The 13,295-nt window shown below is 39.5% G+C and overlaps 1 long non-coding RNA gene across 1 annotated transcript in view; it reads left to right on the top strand.

Moving 5' to 3' along the window:
• The window catches only part of LOC142183405 (uncharacterized), a 951,200-nt gene that overhangs the window by 826,367 nt on the left and 111,538 nt on the right, over positions 1-13,295 (top strand). Inside the window, exon 2 of the long non-coding RNA XR_012711773.1 lies at positions 7,673-7,713. This is a non-coding gene — a long non-coding RNA (uncharacterized LOC142183405). The remainder of the gene's footprint in view (positions 1-7,672; positions 7,714-13,295) is intronic.

The following is a 13,295-nucleotide window of genomic DNA, read 5'->3' as shown; positions in this document are numbered from 1 at the left end:
TGAACCATACAATAGTTTCTATGTAAAGTGCATGTGCATGAAATCACATCAGCATATCAAACTAAGAATACAAATGTGAAGCTATGGTGAAAAGCACAAACAATTGCCTATATTACCAGAGACATAGGGACTTGCAACCGCCCGATGTACGTTTCGCCCACAAATGTCCACAAACTTTGTCAAGGGACCACTTTGTTTGGGTATTAGTTGTTCTTCCCCCTTATCTATTGTGAATGTCTTCATGTGTTTATTCTTTGTCTTATTTTTAATGACATTAATAAAATGATGGTTTTATTACCTTAGCTGGTTGTTTCTTTGGTTGGTATCTTGTTTGTGTTATAACCTTTTTATGTACTTTTATATGTGTTCTAGAGAAAGCAGGGTGGATAGAATTTTTATTTTTTGATAGTTATTACTTTATTTTTTTACTGTAATTATTAACCCATAGGACTCTTGATCTACAAGGATTCTGATCACTAATGCAAGGCATTACAATGCTAATGTAATATGATGCACACAGCATATAGAGCATAGAGCAGCCTGTAATGAGGTTAACAGGAGACAAGCCTGGGTGACTTCAACGGGCTCCCGATTGTAATAGTAATAGATCGCCAGCCTCGGATCTTGATCAGGTCTTAATGCCCGCGACAAGAGGAATTGATGTGAGGTCACTTCCTGAGAGAAAGAAAGAAGCCATGTTTTCTAATCCTGCCCAACCCCTTAAAGTATTGAACATAGATTAAGATATATCTAAAACTAATAAGTATAGATATCTATAGCACTAGAGACCAGACAGGTTACCCATATTTAAGGCCACTAGAAAGATAACTTAGTGTTCCTATTTCTTCAATTTTACACACATAGATATCCAAAACTTTTTTCTGTAATTGTGTGGACAACATATTTCCAATGAAATATATATATATATATATATATATATATATATATATATATATATGCGCTTACATTAAGTTTATGGAATGAAACAAGTTCTCAAAGTCATAGGGCTAAGGCACCTACATACAAAAATGTTACTGTAAAAATAGGTCACACTGTCAATTGAAGCAGTATACATGAGATAATTTGGAACTGCATATGAACTTTTAAACTGATTACATTAATAATGCATATTAATCAAATCCAATAGAGGGATATCAGAAAAATATTCAAGGAATCAACCTTGAAGTTTATTTAATTACCCCCTATGTGAGGTACAAAAAAAAAAGATTTTTCATTTTTAATATTTTTATGGAGAGGGTATTTAAAATATTTTAATAATAGGTAAATACATTTTACATCCTAACTATCCCTTTAATAAGTGTAAGGCTTGATATAGACTTTTTTTCTATAAAAAGTATGCATACTATATTTTAATTTTATGCGAATATACACCTTATTATTTGAATGATAATGTGTTACCTAATTCATATCAGAAAGATAATACTAAATAAAATGAATGCTTGAAATCAAGATTATGATTATCAAGTCTCTGTTGGTATTTTGCATTATACAGTCGTTTGTAATATAGAAGAGTTAGGATTAAAGTGGTTGTCTATCTCCCATAAATGGCTTCTAAATGCAACAATGTATTTACGTAAATGAAAAAAAACTAACTTATCCTTCTGCTTAGTTGTCCAGTCAGTGCTGTTGAGTTGATGTAGATGTTTACTTTTTTGGGCAGATCAGCACTGCAGCAGATCACATGTCTCAGTGCCACATGCCACAAATGGCACATAATTGTCAAGAGTCAGTGATGTACCATTGGTGCGTAGAGACCCCCGCTATAACCCATGCTTAGCTTAAACTGTGATCTGCCCTAAAATAGTTTGTCAGAAGACATCTGCTACCTAAGATGAAGGGATACGTTTTTTTTTTTGTTTGTTTTTTTTGTGGGGGGAGGGTCTTTTAGCTAAAAAAAAACATTGCCGCATTTCAGAAGACTTTGTTTTTATAGCTGGGTAACCCCTTTAATGTTAGTTAGAACTACTGTACATTGGGTCCGACTGGTACCAAGTGTTTGTAGTGCTTTTCAATAATATTCCACTCTCACTTCTTCTTTATTTCTCAGAGTAAGTTTTAAAAATGCAGATTAAGAATGTTATTGCATTTAGTGATTCATGCCTGTATAATGTGGCTCCCATTTTATATTAGAGTATATAGGAATTTTGCTATGCAGTGGTTAAATACTGGAACATAGCAACACTAGATACTGATATAGCTCATAGCTATGACATTGAGGTACATCAAATCCATCTGTTAAGTGGCACTATAATATGTAGTCTGAAGACGTAACAGACTGGATACACAAATACAGCACCAGATGTTACAAAACAGAAGGCTTGATATCTATTTTCTGTATCTTTATCTATCTATCTATCTATCTATCTATCTATCTATCTATCTATCTATCTATCTAACTATCTATCTATGAATAGTAGCAGGTATAATCCACCTATCCCTAGATTTAAGCAGCTGTAGCAATACACAAAGCACAGGGTGCTTCATCTTTTACACTTCCAACAAAGTGCTTCATAAAACATACAAGACTGGTGTCATCACTGTAACCAATTTGGGACAACTGTGCAATTAGAACTGTCTGCATGGCTGCCAATCTTTCTCTGCATCTCTAGTCTTACTCTTTGCTGCTAAATTTTCCATTCCCAGACTGCTCTTGGCTGATTCCATGTAGCCCTTAGTATTTAGATCCTGCCTATCCTTGGGAGCTGCCATGTTGTAATATTGTCTGTTTCATCTCATCCAACTACATGACAGCTGTCAAGAAGGGGTGGGGCATGATGCCAAAGGGGCAAAGCTATACAGGAGTAGCCATAACCAGCCTAGCAATGGAGAAATCCACTGTGTGTGTACCTTTTGCCCGGGGCCTGTGAAAATCAGAATGTAGTCCCTGGCTCCAGGGTAGGTAGCTGTCACAGACTGCAGAGTCGTGTGGAAGTAATGAAGATAGCACTGTGAGGTCATGGCTGAAGCACTGCAGTACCAATTCATGCCATCATGTCTCCTTACTCCTCAGTGCCTTCTGCTGGTGCCCTCATTCAATCAGAGAATCCTGTTGGTGAACCCCTTTCCTCTGTAGGTGCCTACAGAGGGTATTTGAGAAAAGGATGCACTAGCAGTGGTCTCTGAGGAGATGAAGGGCAACTGCAGGGGGAGTTTAGAAGAGAGGGCATTAGCCGGGGAGCACTGAGAGGTGAAGAGACATGTAAACATAAATTGGTGATGCAATGCCTCACCCCACACGTCATAGAGGCACAGTCAGTACCTCAGAGGCCACTGCTAATGTACCCCTTTCTTAAATCTCCCTGTACCCCCTCATCACTTCAGAGACGACTGCAGGTGCAACCCTTACTCAGGTTTCCTCTGCTAGCAAGCCTACCTTCTCAGAAATACAAATGCCTGGGCTGACAGTTCTCTCCACCCCTGGCGTCTTGTTCTGGGTAATTAAACTGGTTTTCCAGCCCCATAATGATTTTTCTTGCTCATGACCTATCCACAGGATAGGAGATCAGTATGTGACCTGTGGGAGTCTGACACCTGGACCTTGCACATCTCAGCTGTTGTGGCCTTCTCTGAGTACCAGAAGTTACAGCAGTGGACAGGGAGCATGTGCAGCCACTCCTTTTACTTGAATAGGAGCAGGAGCATGTGCTCTCCGTCTACTGCTCTAAGTTTTGGTGTGTAACCTTTGGCTGCAGTCATGTTTTATACTTTTCTTACAGAAAAAAAAAGTTGTGCATTCAGGACTTTTTATCTGTTACAAAAGTAAAGAAAAGCTTACATTTTCTTATGTTTTTACCATGCCGGAAAGGGGCCCACTGTGACTCTGTCACCCAAAGCTCACATAATCTCGGAGCCAGCCCTGGTGAAATGTTCTCATTCATCTGTTGCAAAAGAAGTCATAACACTTAGCTGAACTCAATACTGTGTCAGAGGTACTTAGAGTTAGTAGAGGTTCAAGAGCATCTTAATCTTCATAATATATGCTAGAATTAATCCTATGTATATAATCAGAAAGTCTCTTAAGGAAGTACATTTGAACTTTAATTTGGACTTTGCAGATACTGGTTTTATTATATGAAAGTTTTTGTGTTTGCTTCAGCTGTATAAATCAAGTTACAGCAGTGCAGCCTTAAGCACCTGACCCCCAGTGAAAAATCAGCATCTTCCTAACCTTAAAGTCCCCAAAGCAGATGTTCACAATGTGAAGTGATCCAAAAAATTAGTAAAATTCAAAAAAAATCCAGTAAATTAGACTTGGAGCTCATGGGTACATCATCATTACTATAATAAAGTCTCAGTGACTCATTCATAAAACATGGATATTCATGGAAGAGCTATAACTTAAGTTGTGCAAAATCCTTGTTGCTCAGTTTCCACCCAGTTGAATGGACAAATGTCATCACTGTATACATATGATGATGATATCTCTACTTGTGAGTGGAGCAGCTCTGATGTAACTATAGGGGTCACTGTAGTTGTTGCTGTGAGTGAGCCCAGAAGCCGATCACACACAGGTGGTCCTCACTACACTGATTAAACTTTGTTACTTTCCTTTCTGATTTATTTTGATACTTGCAGTCTGTTTATTGTAAATGTAATAGCCCTGCCCCCTGGGGCATTGAAATGAGAAGATCTGTGATACATAACAGATTAGATGAAGCTAGGTTGTGGTGATTAGTGTTTGAGTCCTCGAGGTAGAAGCTGTGTCTAGGTTTTGTGAGGCTGTGGAAGAATATAGACTCAGGTCAGCAAGCTGGTATGTCTGCCTGATGGATGACTCTGCCTGCTCAGCCTTGAAAAGCATGGAACAGAGATTGATCTTCATAGAGAGGTTGGAACATACCCATAAGGGAATTGCTAGAGGAGCAATTCCCCAGTAGCCTGCTGGTGAACCCTGCGGCTAGGAGCATAACAAGACAGTGAGCCCTAAACTGACCCCCCCCCCCTCTCCAGTCCCTTCCTGCTTGTCTATCCTGTCCTAAGCAACAGGTGACAACTGGTCGACAAGCTGTTCTTAGGTATATGTGTAACACAGAACACAGACAAGACAAACAACAACAAAGTGATGTAAGCTAGCCAAGGGTTCAGTAACAGTTGAGCAAAGCAATACAAAATTGTACTCCAAGAGAGTAGTCAAAGGGTAAGCCAGAGGTCAGGAATAAGAATGGAGGTAACAAAACAACTAGACTAATGCAAACACGCATAAGGTAATAGCAAACACCAATGTGAATGTGAGCCAAGAATAAATAGGGAGGAAGAACCCTCCCCAGAATTGATAGGCTGTCAGTCACACAGGCAAGGCTAAAATTAATTATTAGAGGAGCAGAGGGAAACCAAGGTGAAGGTTATGGATGTGGTGGAAAATCAATTACTAAGGTCAGGGAATAGGACAGTGTTCAATCAATACAAGAAGAACTAAAAGAAGAAATCACAGCTGGTCACGTCTCCCGTGCCGCAGCATGTTGCCTGGATGATGGCACCAAAGCCTGGATGGACGAGGATGTTACAATACCATTAAGCTAAGTATGTTGGGTGCTCCTGAGATCAGCATCTGGGAAAGCATATAATAATATCTTGGTCAAGTAAAAGGACACTGACAAGGGTCTAGAAATGGGAAACTAGTTTGGATTCCAAAATGTGAAAAGTATCAAGGGGAGATGTGTGTAAGGTAACACTAGCTTAGGCTGTAGCCCTAGGGAGTTATTAGGACCTGAGACAGAGAGACTATCAGTAGTATTGTTCCTCATATCTGTGTAAATAAAAGTTATGACAAGTGAGTGATCTTGAGAGTTGTCATTTGTGTGAGTTATGTGTGTGGTGTGAAGGTCTTTATGAAGGTAACAGTAACCTGCGCAAATTTAAAATTTTGTTGTCTGGTGTGAAAGGATGTGTTAAGTTTCAGAATTTTGAATAAACCTTATCCTATAGGTGACCAGCACCCTTACTCCTCAGGGTGACTAGTAACCTAAAAGCAACACTACCACCTGGAGTGACCTGTAACCAGTATACTTGGAGTGCACCTCTTAAAGAGGACCTTTCATGGGTTTGGGCACAGACAGTTTTATATACCGCTGGAAAGCCAACAGTGCGCTGAATTCAGTGCACTGTCTGCTTTCACGATCTGTGCCCCGGGTGAAGAGCTATCGATACCTGTATCGTAGCTCTTCACAGTCAAACCCATGAAAGGTCCTCTTTAAGTGTAAAAAATTAAGTAAAGAAACATGTTGAACTGTAAAGTCTGTATTCTATTTTTTTTTTTTTTTTAAACATTAATCTATTACCAGTCATGGGCACCAAGTTATGCAGATGGCCTTGGATGATACCATGACTAGACTGCATTGGAGTCTGGTTGCAATTGCTTGAGTACCATTTTCTACACTATTGTTACCGGTTAAGGTAAAGATGACTAGAAATATAAATTGCTGAAAGCATAGATAACATTAAAAAAAAAACATATAGTAGAAGTCTTATAAATTTTTACTTTGTCGAGCATAAATGTAGGTCATCATAGGAATATGATGCTATTTCAGAGCAAGAAGTTTTCCATTCATGTGTTATTTATTTTTATTTGATTGATCACTGTTCATACACAGAAGTAGTGCATATGGGCTACCATATTTTTTTTCCTATTGCCCCACCTCTTAAAAAAAAAGGACAGCTATCAAACTGTGAAAGATATATTGTTAGACACTCATAAATTTTATCAAAGAACATAAAGTCCAAAGCAATCAGTGGGACATTAGTTATGTATTCGAGAGTGATTAAATCAGAATTCTGACATATAGCTATTTAAATTTTTAGCTCCTGTGGTGAACTAGTTTTCCCAGTTGTAGATTAAAGCCCAGGTACATCAAATGATAGAAGTTGCATCTGGAGACAAATGAGTTTTAATGGAGGAATTGTGTGCAGTATTATGCGTCTTACAGTTACAGGATACATGGCACATACAATTTTAGTATGCATTTTGGTATGGTATTTTATGTCAAAATAATTGTATTATGATATTTAGGATTTTTTCTATACTTTAGTAAAATATCCACAAAAAATTAGAGGTAGTTTCCAATAAAATAGATGCAAATTCCTTCCAATCAGCATTTAACAGCTGCAAAATTCTATTGGAGTTCAGAATTTTATTTTTTTTTCTTTTGAGTTGAAACTGTGCAGTTAATACAAAAAATAGAAATACATTGCACGACCCAAATATACTGTAATTAAAAGGCTTTTTTTTTTTTTTTTTTTAGTGAGAAACAAGACGTACAAGTTATAAAGATTGTCCCAGAATACAGATATTATGGCCTAAGGATAGACCCTCAATATGTAACCAGTGAAGGGTCACCTTGTTGGCCCTCACACCAGGGCCACTTCTATCACCTATACTATACACAGCTACTTATGGTCCTGCAGCTCAACAAACAATGTCAAACAGTGTCAACCCCTTTAACAACTATAAATATGGTACACATGGCATAAGATACATTATGGAACCATTACTTTCATGGTGCTTTTACATTTGAGGGTTTACATATGGTGCAAAAATAAACAAACCAATATAATATTATGAATGAACATCTGGCACAGTGGTGTGGAAGGCCCTGCCCGCAAGGGCTTACAATCTATGAGGGTTGAGAGATAGAGACAGAATGTGAGGGTAGAGACTGTACAGATGGTGTTGTGGTGACAGTAGTGTTATTGGAGGTTGTAGGCCTTCCTGAATAGGTGAGTCTTCAGGGCCTTTTTGAAGCCTGTGATTGTGGGATCAGTCTTATGTGTCTTGGTAAGGAGTTCCAGAGTGTGGGAGAAATATTGGAGATGATGGTTGTGTGAAGATAACAGCAGAGTGGAGTAGGAGGTCTTTGGAGGATCTGAGGTTACATGTGGGCAGATAGTGGGAGATTAGGTCAGAGATATATGGAAGGGACAGATTGTGGATGGCTTTATATGTGTTACGGACAGCAGGATATGTTAAAAAAAAAAATATATATATATATATATCCTGCAGAGCCCACTGGACTCAGAACTGCAGGGCATACCGGTGTGAAGGCCCAACAGTTGACCTCACTGTCGGGCTACTCCACAAACTAAAGTGCTTCTCTGATAACTTCTCAGAGAAGCTGACACTGCAGGAACAAGCAACCGCTAAATGAATACAAAAGTCTTATGGTCACTTCACCGCTAGACAACAACTAACAACAATGACATGTGCTCTCAGCAGCTTACACTGAGTACCACAGATAACAGCCTGCCTAAAGTAACTGGCAGACTGTGAACATATAATAATGCTGGGCCAAAAACACAGTCACAACACATGAACCAATGGAGATTAAGGCTAGCTAGGTGGGAATTCCCTGGGCAATTCTAGGGACAATTCAACTAAAGCCCTACCTAGCTAAGGCAGCTTACTGCCAAACTAAAGTACTGCACTGTCATGCAGCATGTGGTATTTCAGTTCAAGGCTAGAGCACCAGGCGTGCAAAACAGCCTCCTTAAATGGAGGAAAGGCAGGACCGATCAACCAGCCCAGGTGCCTCAAGCCAGATGCCGATAGGCTGACACCGGTGTCAGTCAGCAGACCGACCATGCCTATCGTCTGCAAGGGGACTAACCCCATGTATGCTGGACCGAACAGAATCAGTGGAACAGGCTTCAACTTTAGTATCAAGGCCACATCTACTGCACAGTCCTAGCAATATGTCAGTGTTAGTATTTTTAACTTTATTCACTGGGCAAGGAGTAACCAGCAATGGGCGCTTCAGATGCCATCAGCTGTGTTGGCCAGTCAGCTTCAGAGAGGGCTCCATATTTAAAGACTTAACATCCACCATAATAGTCATGGAGGGGTTAAAAGATAAACTTTTTTTTTTTTTTTTCGTATAAGTAATTAAACATTTTGCAAAGAGTTACGCTAGGTTCACACTAGCGTTCTTCTTTCCGTTCTGTGCTTTCCGTCTTCTGCATGCCAGAAGACGGAAAGCACAGACCGGGTCCGGCCGTGAGCGGCGGTGAGCGTTTTATGCTCTCCGCTGCGAAATCGGATTTTTTTTTATCCGGACACAGAGTACTGCATGTCCGACTCTGTGTCCGGATTATAAAACCCGGTTTCGCGGTGGAGAGCATAAAACGCTCACCGCCGCTCACGGCCGGACATCTCTCTCACCCATTCAAATGAATGGGTGAGAGAGACTCTGCAGGTTTCCGTCTCCTGCCTCTGTTTTAGGCAGGAAATGGAAACCTGGAGAACGGAGTTCACAATGCTGATGTGAACGCGCCCTTAGAAAGTTGTTCCTACACAAGAAGATAAATGATGACACTAAGGAAATTATGGCTGGATTTTGCTAAAACCAAACCATAGCAAGTTCCTGCATTCAAGGTTGTATTCACTGGCAGCCAATGAAGACAAAATAACCTTATCTCTTAGATGATTAGATGATTTAATTTTTAACTGTCTACACATTTATCTATGTTATGTTTATCGGAATATCCCAATAACTTCACTATTTCAGGTTAAAGCCCCACATAGTGGGCGGCAGCGAAAAAAGCATCATGAAAAACCGTGGTGGAAACATATCATAGTTTTTCACACATCGCTTTTCACAGAAAGTCCGCAGAATTTTCCTCTGTGGACTTCCTGCCTTAATTATACCTATAAGGAAACTGCTGGTGTTTCCATAGGTGTAATGGACATGCTGTGATTTCCAAAAATGCAACGGTTTGGGAATCACAGCATTTAGGCTGTGCATATTTTACTGCAATGTGTGGAAGGGATTCACTAAAATTCCATTCACTTTGCAGAGAGTGTAAATGCCATGGTTTACGCCAACTGGGGTTCGTCCTCAATGTGTTTTCAATTACTTTTGTTATCTTCTGTGATACAGTATTACACTGCACAAAGTCAAATTAAAACTTAAAAATTAATCAGCAAAATATTTGAGGACCTAAAAGAGGGCCCACAGGTTCCCTTCACAGCATGCTCAATGCCCCTTAATGATCATACAAATGTGTTCCTCAATCACTGTGCCCAATCATAGAACTGTGGATCCATACAGTTACAGCTACACATTACTCTCTGTCCCCTTCCTGCACTAATCTCTATGACAGAATAGTAGGTATTTAGTTTAATAAAGAAGTAGTACATTTGAAATAGATTTTGGTGAGGAGTGGCAGCCATTTAGCTTTTGTGTTATCTGATTCTGTGTATACCTCTGTACCTATATGCAGTAGAATGCACATGTAGCAAAAGAACCAGGGTGGGCACATGCATGATAGCATGTGGGCATGTAATCTCTGGCCTGCGGAGTTTTTTGCAAAAAAAAAAAAAAAAAAAAAAAAAAATGAAATAACTGTTATTCTTTAGTTACTGGAATACAATGCTCAGTAAAAAAAGGCTGAAGAAAAAGTTACCATAGTTTTATTACTTACAATGTACAATTCACTAGATATAGCCGCGGTTGCCTGAAGGAAAACATCAATTATTGACATTAGTGTTGATCTTTTTATATGACTAAACAATTTCTAGAATAATTTATAAGACTTATACCAAACCTGAAAAGAATATGTCAACTGTATTTGGGTGCCTTGGGTCCACCAGGAGAAATGAATTCTGAGAACCTGTCCTCCATCTGTACAAATTATGAGCATGTTCACTTTTTTCAGTTATATCCTGAATTGTGTGCACAACTCACGTCACTGAAAACTTATAATTAGAGATGAGCGAACACTAAAATGTCCGAGGTTCAAAATCTGATTCGAACAGCCGCACACTGTTCGACTGTTCGAACGGATTTTGAACCCCATTATAGTCTATGGGGGGAAATGCTCGTTTTAGGGGTACGCAAAATTCGATAAAATTATACTTACCAAGTCCATGAGTGACGGTCGGGCTGGATTCTTCTTGAAGTCTTCTCCCGGCGCAGCGTCCCCGCGTCTTCTTCCGGCTGGAATTCAATCTGCCTAGGCATCGGGGTCTAGGCAGAGCCGACTGCGCATGCGCGGTCATGCGCGGACATGCGCAGTCGGCTCTGCCCGGCCCGACGCCTGAGCAGAGCCAACTGCGCATGCGAGGGCATGCCCGCGCATGCGCAGTTGGCTCTGCCTAGGCCGGATGCCTAGGCAGAGTGAATTCCAGCCGGAAGACACCACAGGGACGCTGCACGGAGAAGATTTCTAAAGGTAAGAGAAGAACCAGTGTTGATTGGCAGAATGTATAGCATTCTGCCAATCAACGCTGGTTCTGCATCGAACCTTAAACTTCGAACAGCTAGTAGTGTTCGATCGAGTATGAGTATTTCGAATACCGTAGTATTCAATCGAACACCTACTCGATCGAGCACTACTCGCTCATCTCTACTTATAATGAGTTTATAAATTAGGCCATTAGAATTGTTCATAAAAGCAGTGGTGTAGCGTTCAGTGCCACAATGGTTGTAGTTGAGACTAGACCTAAGACAGTAGGGCCTAGAGGCCCCTATCATGACAGATTGATTCTCCAATTAAAGTGCTTTTAAATTGATTTGCCTGTCCTTTCTATCCCCTGCACTTATCTAGGATTAGTGCAGGAAAGAAACAGGAAACTACAGCCAGGTCAATGATGATGCCTGGAGTGGTGAATATCATCAATATTAAATTGGTAGGTGTCCAACATCAGGCAACCCCACAGATAAGTTGTTCACAGCAGCTGCAGCTGCCAGAACTATAGTGACTAGCAAAAAGGTAACAATGTTGTGAACTTTTGCCTTTCAGGCTCCATATCTCACCATCCACAACAACTTTGAATGTGAGATTATCATCATTTTCTAGACCAAAGTCTTGGCTACACCATACATAAAGTTGACTTGCAACTATTTAGCATATGATCGGTGATGCAGATTATTGTCATGTAACTATATTGTGACTGTTTTAGTCTTAAAATTCAAAATTTTAATTTTTATCATTTTGTTAATATTTTGTAAATCCACCTTTGGCTTTCTATACTGCCTGAATGTTTTTGGGCATGCTCCTGATCAGATTCAAGCAAGTCTCGACCAAAATCTGATTTCAGGTCTCTTATACGTATGAGCAATGGTGGTGCATACTGATCAACTCACTTGAGTATGAATACAGCTTTTTCTTCAAATCTATGCACAAGTATTCAATTAGGTTGAGGTTTGGGGACTGTGGGGGTCAATCCAACACCTCTACTTAATTGTCATTGAAGCATTTTTTTTTTTTTTAATAATTTCTACATATACTTCCAGATATTGCTCTACTGGAACACTATGTCATCATTTCCATACCTAAAATCTTCAAGCATACAAAGTTACTCTTCGTGTAGGATATTCACATGTAGCTCAGCAGTGAGACCACCATTGATCCTTGTCAAATATCCAATGCCTTTGGCTGTGAAACAACCCCATATCATCAGGCTTCTTCCACCAAACTTGACATTTCATTCAATTTCTCAATCCATTAACCCCTTTTCAGTTATTTTCTCCAGACCCATTTGCACCCATCAGAGCCAAATCTATTGACCATTTCCAATCTTCTACTGAAACATATAAGCCACCTCTATTGCCTTGTTTGTTGCGGCAGAACTCATAGACCTTGTTTTGAGCCGACTTGTTGACTCCTATATTTTGCCTGGACATTCACCTTTTAACTTTTGAATGGATTACTGAACTTGATTTCATATTCTTCCAACTATCATGGCACTCACATGATGAAGTTTGGCAATTTTCTTGGCCAAGAGACCACTATCGAAGAGCTGGATAATGCTTTTTCCCTTTTCTTGGAAAATCTTCTTCATGACTGATCCTCGATTTCAACCAGTGACCTTTCACTTGGGAATCAAGAAAATAACACACTGAGCTATTAGGGAGTGTGAGAACAGGTTGTAATTTGTTGAATACAAGAAGAAAAAGATTTTTCCACCATCATGAGCAAAACAGTAACAATGCAGTTACATGAGAAGAATCTGCCTAACTAATCATATGCTAAATAGTTGGAAGTCAAATTTATGTATGAAATAGCCAAAATGATTGTCTATAAAATGATGGTAGTCTCACGTTCTAAGCTGTAGTGTATGGTGATATATGAAGCCTGAAATTCAAAAATTTAAAACATTGTTATCCTTTTGCTTGTCAGTTTAACCCAGAAAATAGAGTCAAAAACTCAATTTTTTGTATAGTGGCTGAGATTTGTCAATTTAGCTCATCTCCCATTCACTTGAAAGGAAGTCGAACTGCCATTTAATATTGATTAGCTGTCTAATATTGATTACTTATCATAATAAGAGTTCATTAAGA

The sequence above is a fragment of the Leptodactylus fuscus genome, chromosome 1, assembly GCF_031893055.1.
Source record: "Leptodactylus fuscus isolate aLepFus1 chromosome 1, aLepFus1.hap2, whole genome shotgun sequence".
Taxonomy (NCBI): domain Eukaryota; kingdom Metazoa; phylum Chordata; class Amphibia; order Anura; family Leptodactylidae; genus Leptodactylus; species Leptodactylus fuscus.
This window is presented reverse-complemented; position numbering and strand designations above follow the sequence as displayed.